Genomic DNA, 13,880 nt, shown 5'->3' with positions numbered 1-13,880 from the left:
GTCCATTTGATGTAAGATGATTTTCCATCATACCCCCTCTGGCTGGCCCATGAGGCTGTAGCTTAGTTCTGCTGGCAGTATTGGTCCTTCACCCCTCTGCCTGCCATTCAACATGGCAAACTAGCCTCTCCCGCCTTGGTGTCTACCTGCCATCATAAAGGCACCCCCAGCTCTTCACCCCCTAATTTCTCCAGCACACTGCCATGTCATTCAGACTGGGTCAGGCTTCTATCAATCCATCTGTTTATGGTCAAAGTTCAAGTCTGTATTTAAAGGGTTTGTCCCTTGAATACAATATTCACTATTAAAATGTACCATAAAACTGTCTTACAGGCTTTGCACCACATTTATGATGTATTGAACACTTTTAGACATTTATCTGCAGCATTGGAAAAATAAGGATGTGTGTTTTCTGAAAAAGGTGTGGCTTTGTGGGAAATGGGAGGGATATAAATGGGACGTCACGTGCCAAAAAGGACACAAACATTTTGGATCAGAATCTGATGTAAGATGTATAACAGCCAGGCGCTCCTAGCAGAGAACAGCTGGATGCAGAAGACAAATGGCCCCGCTTGTCTTCTGCATCCCCTGCTCAGAAAGCAAGGTGATTGGTCAACGTTGCGCTTAAAGGCACACAACGATTATCGTTCGAAAGTCGCTCAAAAGACGTCTTTTGAGCGATAATCCTTGTGTCTAAACCACGCTTAGGTTTGCAGTGTCTAAGCTATTAGAGAAGACTAAGAAATCTTTCACTTTGTTTATAGTTGTTTCCAGCCCATAATTATAGGCTTATTGAAAAATGTTCCTGCTCCCAGGTATTCTAGGATCCCTCCATAAACCCGGTAGAGCAGAACGAGAAGCAAGACTGAGCATTATGTAACTGAAGTGCGTCAATCTGTTTGGACGCGGTCAGATGTAATTCTGGCATTGATGCCCCTTAGATTGTGTTCAGATGTGTTCACACCAGCACCAACATCAGTATAGGAGGTCCTGTAGGGAGCAGCAGAGGCTAATGAGTCCCAAAAAGGGGGCCACATAAGATGCCTTCAGCTACCCTCCAAAATTCACTGTATGCCCCACTTAGTTACACTTGTATTAAATCAATAGCCTTTATTTAATAGGTGGCATTGTGCAAGTACGAGGTCCATTCTTCTCCCATCGCCACCTCCCCACCCCAGGGATCCACCAAGTTTATGGCAGAACAACTGAAAGGATCCATAAAGACCATAATATTCTCTTATATTCCCTCTGGAGGGGTCCACAGATTTTGCATAGGAAGGGGCATAGCAAGATTTTTATTCTAAATTATATTATTTAATTTCTTCCCACCTCCCTGAGATGCCCACCAAATATGTATAATAGGGTACTAGATAGTATGTACGAAATGTGGGAAGGAGTTCAAGGGGCCCTGGCCTTTTTAATATATAGGGCCCAAAATTTGAATGTCCGCTCTGGTTCACACACTATAGAAGACCCCTTCTACTAGGCAACCAGTGGGAATCCAAAGATGGTCTTGGATAAAAACCAATGGGACATAAAATACAGAAAGCAGCACACCTATGTGAATGGATGTGGGAAAACAACCTGGAATCCACAAGAAAGTCGAGAAAAATCTCCAAAGACAACATAAGGGGTGCATTAAAAAAATAACTTTATTCCTCCAACATGTCAAGTAAGTGAGACATATCAAAAGATCATTTCCTACTGGAGGGGCCGGCACGAACGTGTTTCTGCTCCATGTTCTAGTATTCTTGGATCATTTCTTCTGCATCAACCTCCATACAACCTCCTACATACAGTTGCAATCACAATTATTCCACCTCCATTGTAAATTTGGGGTTTTAGGCAGATTTACAAACTTTCAGCTGTTACGAAGAAAAACAAACAAGAATAGTTTAAATATCTCAACGCAACTAATATGGTCTAGCATGCAGTTTCTGCAAATTCTACATAAATGAAACTTTTAGGCCTCATTTAGAAGAGCGTGGGCTGCTGTGCACAAAACCGGCGCGCCCACGCGAATGCAGGTCCATGCAGCATTGCTTTCAGGTGCTGCCGGCAACTACTGCAATGATTTTGAAAATAAGCCCTTACCTGAAAATCATACTTAGATGGTGTAAAAAAATAAAATACTCACCTCTCCGGCGCTTTCGGGGCTCGGCGCGTCTTCTCTGCTCTGTCCCCGGCAGTGTAATGAAATACTTTCAGCAGGCCGGGATTAAAATCCCCGCCTGCTGAAAGGGCTGTATCTGATTACATCTGGGTGCTGTGCTGATCTATTATACCCCAATATTCTAGGGGTTAAGATGTCTCTTGTTTACGTTTTTATTAGATTTTAACCTCTTTTCTATATGTGGTCTGTGTCTTTTTTTGGATTAATAAAGCTGGTTGTTCTTCTTACTTGGGAGTGTTTCTGTACAATAATTCACTCTATTTCTCTGCGTATCATATGGCCTTGCCATATCTTTCTCACACTAAGGCCTCATGTCCACGGGCAAAAGAAGAATTAAAATCCGCAGCAGATCACCCGCATGCGGATCCGCGCTCCATAATAATGCATTGACCACCCGCGGGTAGATAAATACCCGCGGATGGTCAATAGAAGTAAAATAAAAAAACTCTGGAGCATGAAAAAAAATGGACATGCTCCATTTTCGTGTGGGTCTCCCACACGGAGGGCTCCCGCAGACTTCTATTGAGGCCTATGGAAGCCGTCCGGATCCGCAGACCTAAAATCAGAATAAACTCACCTGCTCCGGGTGATGCAGATCTTCCTTCCTTCATGGCAGGATCTTCTTTCTTCGGGCCGGCGGATGTGCCCGGCGCATGCGTACGGCCCGCAGCTGGCGTGCCGAGCACATCCACCCGGCCGAAGAAAAAAGATCCGGCCACGAAGAAGGGAAGACATGCACTGCCTGCAGCAGGTGAGTTTATTCTTATTTTCAGCCCTCATGTCCGCGGGAAAGGAGGGACCCGCTGCAGATTCTCCATGGAGAATCTGTAGCGGGCCTGATTTTCCCCGTGGACATGAGGCCTTAGGGCTTATTCAGACGACCGTATGTCAGCCGGGTTTTCATGCCCGGCCGATATACAGTGTCCCCCTCTGCAGCGGGAGGAGGCTGGAAGAGTCGGGAGCAGTGCTCTGAGCTCCCACCTCCTGCCACTATTTGCAATGTGAGGGGTGGGGGCGGAGCTAAGTCCTGGAGAGAGGGACACCGTATATAGCGGCCAGGCGTGAAAGCCCGGCTGATATACAGTCGTCTGAATATGCCCTGTAAGGGGTCTAAACAGACCGTTCGGCTAATGCTGTCTGCCTCCCAATTGGTTTCAGGGTTGAGTACTCAAAGACAACTTAGATGGATGACCACACGGGTATGCGGTTAGCCAAAGAAGAAGTGAAGTTTATTCAAAGAATTACAGATGATATAGAAAAGGTTTGCTGACGTATTGATTTGATTACTGCGCATGCCCCAGGCATGCCCAAGGCTACATAACACCTGCAAATTTTAATTGACAATACACATCTTTCAAAGAAGTCTCCTATATGAGCAATACATCAATGTCCGGTGATAACTGTAACAAAAACAAAATGTTCCTGGACGCTTCTTACTAGAAGGGAGTGAGCTTTCTCAAGGGAAAGGAGACATGAGAGAGAGAAAGCTGATAAGGCATATGTGAACATATTCAAGGTCATTATTATAATTGGGATCTAACATCTTTCTAGGTAAAAGGTGAAATTAATACAGATACATGTATTGAAGCAAAACAAGCAAAGAGATACAAAATGGAGTCGCTGTAGTCTATTATTAAAGCGTCGGCCCTTACACGTATAAGCTTAAACCTTTATCAAAAGAAGACGCAAATTATAAACACATAAGTATTCTGTGAAATACACTTATCAATTTAAAGGCATAAACCTGAATTAACCCCTCACATTCCCCCGTTTTGGACATGGAGTCAAGACAAGTATGACTCCTAGTCCATAAACACGTGATTCATATCGGTGAAAAGAAAGCTTTTTCAGTACATTTGGAAATACATGAAATTATAACCTTAATTGCTCTATAAATGCATAATAAAATCATCACAACTTGTAATATACTTTGTAGAATCCCCATAAACCAACCTCCTAAACCAGAAAACCAATTGGCAGGGTTCAAAGAACTAAATGTGTTACCCCACCAGCTATCTCTGGTTTCTGAGTTTTCATTTGTCCATGCAAACAGTTCTTTTGACAGAACAGGAACAGCCAAGAAAGGAAAACCAGTGGCACCAGGTGTGTGTACAAGTCCAACGGTACTTGGTGGTGTCTAACAAGGTGGTTCTGGGCATTGTCCCTTTGCACCCTCTCACAAGCGCGAAGCATGGAGTGAGGAGTCCAAGAGTCTATCAATAAACAAAATGTCCTTCATTTTTTTTTTTTTCCTTCTCATGGGGGGGCAAAGGTAGGGCGTGAAAAGTCCATTAGTCCCAAAACAAACAGCAATTCCTTCAACCTTTACCAAAGTAGGTGCGACCAGCAGAACTCGATAGGGCCCCTCGAGTCTGGGCTCTAGAGATTTCCGGACACGCCTCTTTACGACCACCCAATTTCCAGGTAGTAGGGAATGAGATCCCTCTAGGTTGTCTGGGCCTGGAATGGGAGAAAAAGACTAGATTCTGGGTTACCATTAGTTGGTCCCACAGGTGCTTTACACATCCGGCTACTATGTCATAGCCCTGCTGTAGGGCTTGTGGATGATACAGCCCCAATCTTGGCATAGAGCCAAACAACACTTCTTTTAACTTAAGCGTACCATTTAGTCTTTTAACTTTGTCTAAACTCTGCAGGTGTGAAGTGTGTACCTTCGTTTGAGTCAATCACTTCCGGTGCCCCATCTCTGCAGGTTACCTCATTCATCAGCTCCTGTGCGATTACCTGCTTATTTACTTTGGTAACAGGGTAGGTCTCCGACCTGGAAAGACATCAACAACAACAAGCACGTATTCATACTTCCCAACAAGTGGGAGCTGAGTGTAGTCAATTTGCAATCCCTGAAATGGGTAGAGTGGTCTAGGCAAGTGTTATGTGGCAAATTTACTTCTGCCCTGTTGCTTACGGCAAAGATCATGCAAAATTGGACACGTGAAGATGCAGCAACTACAGAAAACCCAGGAGCCACCCGTCCTTGTTCAAGCGTCGACATCATTGCTGCTTTGAACGGGGTGCTGGATGAGGCAAGCATCGCCACCATGCTGAAGGAGGTGCTAGAAGGCCTGGAGTACCTGCATAAGAACGGCCAGATCCTCAGGGATGTTAAGGCTGGGAACATCCTCCTGGGTGAAGACGGCTCCGTGCAGATTGCAGATTTCGGCGTCAGTGCGTTTCTAGCCACAGGAGGCAACATTATCAGGAATAAAGTCAGAAAGACCCTCGTGGGCACGCCATGCCGGACGGCACCGGAGGCGACAGAGCAGACCAGAGGACACGACCTCAAGGCGGACTTCTGGACCCCCGGTAGGTGTGTCTTTCCGTGCATTCGCTGGGCCATCATGGGGCACAGGGACCGTGGTGGGCAAGTTCTGTTGACTGTTCGCCATTCACCATCCCATTTCTGCTGCTCCCATATTTAGTCCATTTGTCTTTTTCTTCATTGCTGGCTTGTAACTGTAAAGTCTTTAGCATATCAAAGTCCAAAGTTTGTATCAAAGTCCAAGTTCATATCAAAGTAGTCAAAGTCCAAGGTTTATATCAAAGTCCAAAGTTATTGTTAAAGTCTTCTTTTCTTCTTTTCTTCCACGGCTTAAAGGGGTTGTCCCGCGCCGAAACTGGGGTTTTTTTTTTCAATAGCCCCCCCGTTCGGCGCGAGACAAACCCGATGCAGGCATAAAAAAACAAACCGTCCAGTACTTACCCGAATCCCCGCGCTCCGGCGACTTCTGACTTACCTTGTGAAGATGGCCGCCGGGATCTTCACCCTCGGTGGACCGCAGGTCTTCTGTGCGGTCCATTGCCAATTCCAGCCTCCTGATTGGCTGGAATCGGCACACGTGACGGGGCGGAGCTACAAGGAGCCGCTCTCTGGCACGAGCGGCCCCATTCAGAAGACAGAAGACAGGACTGCGCAAGCGCGTCTAATCGGGCGATTAGACGCTGAAGATTAGACGGCACCATGGAGACGGGGATGCTAGCAACGGAACAGGTAAGTGAATAACTTCTGTATGGCTCATAATTAATGCACAATGTACATTACAAAGTGCATTTATATGGCCATACAGAAGTGTATACCCCCACTTGCTTTCGCGGGACAACCCCTTTAAGGGCCGCTGCCTTTGCTGTGTGATCTGTGATGGCATTGCCTCTTGTTTCTCTGCTGTAGGAATTGGTGTGAGCTTTCCACTTTGTCACCGCTGCACCTTTCTTAATTGGCTGTCCTGCTGAGGTAACAAGCTGTCTGGCCTTCCATGTTAGGCCGTAGTCATGAGCTATGCCAAATGCATACCGGGAGTCAGTGTAAATGTTTGCCGTCTTATCTTCTACCACTCTACACGCCTCAGTGAGGGCCTGTAACTCCGCTTCCTGTCCTGGGACATGCGGAGGCATTCTGCTTTTAGGACATCTTGTCGCGTGACCACTGCATATCCAGCGTGGAGTCGTCAATTACCCTGGTACCATCTACAAAAACAACTCAGAATATGCATTATTAACAAGGGCTTTCAGTTAACATAAAGAAGAGACAGTGTCTGCAATTGCATCTTCCTGGACATGTGCCAGGGGGTACTGACGGACCAAGGGGGCTAAGAGCTTGTTCCTCTGCGTACGTAGGAGTGAGGACGGGTAGAGGTGTCGCTTGGTCTGCTGCCATCCGACGTAAGGTCGGGTGACTTTCAGACCCGGGGTGTATATGAGCCTCACCGGACGGGTGAAGTTTGATACAACCTCCCAGGGGTCCCATCACGTCAGTTCTCAATATGCTTTCAGGACCTTCCAGCATAAGGAAGCGCGTGAGGTATCGTGACCCTTTAAACATTACCTCAAGCGGTTCAGTTTCTGCCAGCTGAATTGGCACTTCTGAAACCCCTAGCACCGATTACCGCTAGACAATCAGGCTGGTATTCTATTTCAAATAGATCATAACCTTGTTGTAAGAAGGAAAAGAAAAATTTTTTAAAAATTTAAAAATAGCTGACCTGCAATACCTAGATCACCTATATCTTCTCTCCCCCCCTTTTGAACTAGGGTACTTAATTGGAAGGGTAACCGAGTTCAAGGTAGTAGCAACAGTGAGAAGAATGACAAGAGCACATTGTAGCTGGATTTGACGGGCCAGAAATAAGTGCTTGGGTTGCACTTGCGTGTATATGCTCCGGGTGTCATGGGGGGGGGTGAGGACCACTAGGGGGAGTTGGTTCAAGACCAACTCTGAAGATTTGTTAACCATTGCCTGTACTGCTGCCACCGCACAAACACATGAGGGAGCTCCTCGAGCCACTGGATACAGCTTCATGGAGTAGCATCCAAGTGGCCGTGGTTGTCCCCTGTGCTTTTGTGTCAATACTGTCGTCCCCTGGCCAGAAAATTCCGTACAGAAAAGAATAAAGGATAAAGTGTAAAAGGGTGAGAAATGAGCTTCAGGGGTGAGAGAGGAAAAAAGAATGATTGAACGAAAACAAAGTGGACCCATGGGCGGCAGTATGAAAACAAGGCCCAGAAAGGTGCGGAGTTTGGCAGCAGGTGTAAGTACAGGTATGGCCGTCCGTACGTTTCTTCTATAGAGCATTCTCAGAAACAGTATAATTGTGACTTGTTGGAAGGCTTCCAAATTATCAGCACACAGCGCCTACATCACACATTAACTCTCATCCGTTCATGCAGTCAAGTCTCATTCAAATATTAGTAAGAGTTCACACAGGACGTAACGCGTATGATGCAACTGTCCTCATCTTGCAAACAAATGCATTCAATCACTCCCACCCCTCCCTGGAATCAGTCAAACTTTAACTGTCTGTAATACCAGAGAAGTATACCAGATTCCACAACACTAATATTTCCCAAAAAAGGAACACACATTTAGCAATTATGCACACGTGCGACCAGTTACAGAACTGACATTTACACAAAAAACAGCAAAACTAATATTCACTGGATTCATTACGGGTTTTATTCTATTCAAGCAAGCAGGGTTACTCGTCCAGTGTTCTCCGCTCTAATCTTTGGTCTTGAGAGGCACGCATTCCTTCTCTGTAAACTCTCACCATACCCCCCTTTCGGAGACAGGGGGGGGGCTTGCAGCTGCGGCTTTTCACAAGAAGCACACATTAACCCTTTATCTCTCTTATATTCTTCATTTTCAAAACCATACAATTCACACAATACATTCAACGTCTGTCTTTCTTCTCTGACTTTGAATGTTTCATCTCTCTCTGGAACAGAACAATCTTATATTTTTGGAAAACAGCCAGAATATCCAGGCTCCAAGCAACAAGAGAAAACTAATATTTCTCTGCACTGACTATCAAACCCAGACGGCAGAGGAATAGTTAAACACATAAAAGAAAGGACAAAACGTATAGATTACATAACATGAAGACATACAGACAATATTGGTTGTTTGACACATAATTATCCACAGATTCTACATGAACTTGCTTTTATGTCCCAAAGGAACACAAACTATAAAAGAATTCCCTTTTTTTTTCCTGATAATTACCGTATCTACACGTGCCTTACTCCATCTATCTAACATACGTTACCCAACTTTGGCTTATCTCTGAATCTTTTTGAGACTTGTGGGTCTCAGATTCCCAAAATTCTAACTTGCTTTGTCTGTCCTTTGTTATTTCTCTAACTTGCTTTTCTCAACAACTTGCTAGATCCTCTATGGGGTCTGTCCCGGAGCTGGACCTTCTCCTCCTAGTTGCTATAGTATTTAACCGCCACTGCGGGGCGCTTCTCATCCATAGCAAACCCTACTGCCTTTTTATACAAGTCTCTGGGCTTGGCTTGTCGCCAGTCGGGGATGCATGCTTTTATTTTATCTGCCAATAATGGGCCAATGCCTTGCATGAACGCTTCACACCTCATTGGGTAGTACACTTCATCTGCACAGAGGGTGAGAGACCCATGTCTCTAGCCTTCGTTTCTAGTCTGCCAAAATAGCATTCAACGGTTTCATTCTTTCCCCGTCTACACATAGTTAAAGCTGTTTGTTTTTGTAAAGGGTTTTGTTGTCCGCACCTGGGACAATGCCAATAAGGTTTTTCTCTTTGGGGCTCTTGTGGCGGGGTTGCAGCGATACAACTCTGATACTCAGGAAGAATTCCAGAGCTGTTTGCGGTTGGTAAGATCGGGTGCATTCTGGCTGGATCAGGCACCAGGGGTGCATACACAAGTATGCCCTCATTCCTCGGTTCACAATCCCACCGTTCTACGTTTACCTTTCTACTATATTTGATTATGGCCTCTACTCCTTTATCTAGACCGGCGTCTTTGATAGCTTTCATGTGTTTTGTTCCGTACTGCCGCCAGAACTCATAGTTAAAAGTTCCTGCTCTTTTAAGCCCTATCAGCTTGTAAACTTTACGGGCTTGCCTATAACTGTCCTCCCCCTCTCTCTCCCTAATTATCTCAATAGGGGTCAAGAAAGTCTTAGACTGTCCGGACCCGATACTAATAATTGGACTTGCCGTTTTTGATTTACCACAATCACGGAGTAGTGGGTAAATCTGGCGGTCGCAATGACCTTTTAGTCCCTTCTGCCAGGTCGCGGCTGGCAGGACACGAATGTTTACTATGGACTTGATGTCCGCTGTTTCTACCTCAGTCCTTCGGGTAGATCAGGACAGTCCCTTCTGCCAGGTACGCGGCTGGCAGGACACGTATGTTCACTTATTAGTAGACCTTTTTATGGAGAGAGAGGAGACCACGGCTCACCTCTATACGCGTTTTTTGTAATCTTATAACAAATTACAGCTAGAAAAATGAGTACGGCAGTTAAAGTACAACAAAAAGCTATCAGTTCAATGCTTGCAGCAGACAGCATGGCAATATACACATGTGGGTTCTTCCGTCTAGCATGGTTATCAAGAACACCGTAAATAACGGGCAGAAGTATCCTATAAACATGCAGCAACAAACCTTTCTGTCGACACGTGACTTTTGAAGACAGGGGAGCTCAGATCTAGAATGGTAAGTCAATGGCTTACCTTACACCGGTGTTTTGTAGATCTGGGGTCCCGTGGCCTCGGGTCCAGGTGGTCGTCAGGCAGGGTTGTCAGATATCGGCTGCAGGTAAGGAGTTAAATTCTGGCCCTCGTTGATGCGCCAAGTAATGTAAGGGGTCTAAACAGACCGTTCGGCTAATGCTGTCTGCCTCCCAATTGGTTTCAGGGTTGAGTACTCAAAGACAACTTAGATGGATGACCACACGGGTATGCGGTTAGCCAAAGAAGAAGTGAAGTTTATTCAAAGAATTACAGATGATATAGAAAAGGTTTGCTGACGTATTGATTTGATTACTGCGCATGCCCTGGCATGCCCAAGGCTACATAACATCTGCAAATTTTAATTGACAATACACATCTTTCAAAGAAGTCTCCTACATGAGCAATACATCAATGTCCGGTGATAACTGTAACAAAAACAAAATGTTCCTGGACGCTTCTTACTAGAAGGGAGTGAGCTTTCTCAAGGGAAAGGAGACATGAGAGAGAGAAAGCTGATAAGGCATATGTGAACATATTCAAGGTCATTATTATAATTGGGATCTAACATCTTTCTAGGTAAAAGGTGAAATTAATACAGATACATGTATTGAAGCAAAACAAGCAAAGAGATACAAAATGGAGTCGCTGTAGTCTATTATTAAAGCGTCGGCCCTTACATGTATAAGCTTAAACCTTTATCAAAAGAAGACGCAAATTATAAACACATAAGTATTCTGTGAAATACACTTATCAATTTAAAGGCATAAACCTGAATTAACCCCTCACAGCCCTTAGTTTTTATACTTGCGAGAGACCATCGGTCCGTCCCTATCTTTCACGCGCCATAGTGTGAATTTTGAACTTCAGGGGAAAAAAAACCTTTTGACTGGTACATGTGCAAATACGCTCCAAGGCGGTGACCGCGTTTGTGCAATGCACATGTCTGAGGAAGCCCTTAGTGCGCAAAAAAGGTGTGCTGAGACGTGCCCAAATGAAGGGGGCTTAAGAGGATGGTGTGTTCTCATGCACACTTGCTGTAGTTTGAGCAAGGCAATGACTGTTTTCAGTTCTGGCATCTGCATGTGAACATTGTAACAATTGTTTCCATTGTGTCCGGCTGTAGCTGTGGAGACATTGTATCATAGTTGGGACTTGTACACATCTGCCGGCTAGTAAGCTGACTGCGTCTCTTCTAGTAACTAATCACACATATGTCTGAAGGCAATTAGTTTAATGCTGTTTGTGAACACTGACTGCTGACTGGGAAGTGCTGCTCATTAGGACTCCTTTAGACGAGCGTATTTTAGCGTTTGGAAAACTCCTGCGTGCAAAACGTGGAGAATAGAACCTTGTTTCATTTTTTTGTCTGCACGGTTCTCGCGGGCGCATAAAAATAGGACCTGCTCTATTTTTTGTGCACTAAAGAAGCAAACTATGGGAGGTGCGCAAATGTGCACATATGTACGAGTGGGTATGCACATACCCCCAAACACCGGCACCTAGTTGGCTTGGCGTGGTTTCAAATGGCCTTATGTGCAACTACGCTCACCGGTATGGAGCGCAGTTGCGCATGAACATGTGTTTTTTTTTTTTCCTCGCTGGCCATTCAAACTGCCATAGCGAAGGAGTGTGCAAATATAACGGGCAGGTTAATACTACCTGCGGGAAAGATAGGGCAAGTCCTATTTTTTTCTTGCCCGTACTATTAACGGACCAGAATACTGCTGGTGACAACGAAAACATTGAAATCAGTGGTTTTGATCTGTCCCATCATGTGGTCGTCATTAACAAGACCGCATAACGAGACTAAAACAAGTTCATGTGTTTAAAGGAGTTCTGTCATTATATATATAAAAAAAATAATAATAATACTTACCTATTCTCCCCGATTTTCTCCTGGCTCCTGCAGGCCTCGAGTCACCTCCAAAAGGCCGGATTCTTTTCTTCATGTGACGTAACGTACATACGCAAGTATTCTGCTTCCTGCAGGTCATTGTATGCTACGCCACTAGTAGCCTAGTGAGAAATGTAGAATCCTATGTTGGGCTATTGCAGAGACTGCACATGCACGCTGTCTCACTGCGGGTGTTCATATACTATTGCCGCAAGACACCACGCATGCTCAGTCTCTGCATTAGCCCGGCATAGGATTTGGGATTTCCTGCTAGGCAGAGAACGCTACGTCACTTATGACCTAGCGTACACTGACCTGCAGGAAGAAGAAAACTGCGAATGTACATTACACAACAGGAAGAGGATCCAGCCGACTTGCGGTGTGGTGACCCTGGACTGCAGGAGAAGATGTGGTAAGAAGACTGACGGGGGTGGAATAGGCAAGTATTGATTTTTTTTTTTCTAAAAACAAAACCGATTTGATAGTCATTTTAATCAGAATAATTCCTCTGCCCATGTGAACTAGGGGGGGGGGGGCCTGCACCGGAGTACTATTGTTGCGGATTTTGACTGGAAATCAGCTGCATACCCGCAGCTGATTTGATTCTATGCGGCGCCCCCCTCCTCTCCTCCAAAGGCTTCCCAATGATTCAGATTTTGACTGTATGGACCCCAGTAGCAATAGTGACTGCCACAGTAGCTCCAGTAGTAATAGTGACCCCCCGCAGTAACCCCAGTTGTAATAACGATCCCTATATTGACCCCAGTAGTAATATTGACCCCCACAGAAGCCCCAGTAGTAATAGTAACCCCCATTGTAGCCCCAGTAGTAATAATGATCCACACAGTGGCTTCAGTAGTAATAGTGAGCCCTACAGTAGCCCCAGTAGTAATATTGCGCCCTATTTCAGCACCAGTAGTAATAGTGTTGCCTGTATTAGCCCAAGTAGTAATAGTTACCCCTATTTTGGCCCCAGTAGTAACACTGTCCTCTTTATTGGCCCTGCTAATAATAGTGAGCTCCCACAGTAGCCCCAGTAGTAATAGTAAACTCTATATTGACTCCAGTGGTAATAGTGACCCCCACAGTTGACCCCAGTATTAATAATGCCCCCCCACAGCAGCCACGGTAGTAATAGTGACCACCACAGTAGCCCTAGCAGTAATAGTGACCCCCCCTCACAGTAGCCCTAGTAGTAATAGTTTCCGCCCCCCACAGTAGCCCTAGTAGTAATAGTGACCCCCCACAGTAGCCCTAGTAGTAATAGTGTCACCTATATCAGCCCCAGTAGTAATAGTGTCCCATATAATGGCCCCAGTAGTAATAGTAACCCCTATATTGGCAACAGTAGTAATAGTGACCTCCACAGTGGCCTCAGTAGTAATAGTGTACTCTATATTGGCCCAAGTAGAATCGTGACACCCATAGAGGCCCCAGTAGTAATAGTGTCCCTCACAGTAGTCCCAGCAGTAATAGTGCCCCCAAGAGTGGCCCCAGTAGTAATAGTGTTCCTCAAAGTAGCCCTGGCAGTAACAGTGACCTCCACCATAGCCCCAGTTGTAATAGTGTCCCCCACAGTGCCCCCAGTTCTAATAGTGACCCCACAGTAGCCCCAGTAGTAATAGTGACCCCACAGTAGCCCTAGTAGTAATAGTGACCCCCACAGTGATCACAACATTAATAATGACCCCCATAGTAGTCCCAGTAGTAATAGTGAGTCGCATAGTGGATGCCATAGTAATAGTGACCCCCACAGTGGTCTCAGCAGTAATAGTGACCCCCCACAGTGGCCCCAGTTGTA

Source organism: Eleutherodactylus coqui, chromosome 8 (genome assembly GCF_035609145.1).
Source record: "Eleutherodactylus coqui strain aEleCoq1 chromosome 8, aEleCoq1.hap1, whole genome shotgun sequence".
Lineage (NCBI taxonomy): Eukaryota > Metazoa > Chordata > Amphibia > Anura > Eleutherodactylidae > Eleutherodactylus > Eleutherodactylus coqui.
This window is presented reverse-complemented; position numbering follows the sequence as displayed.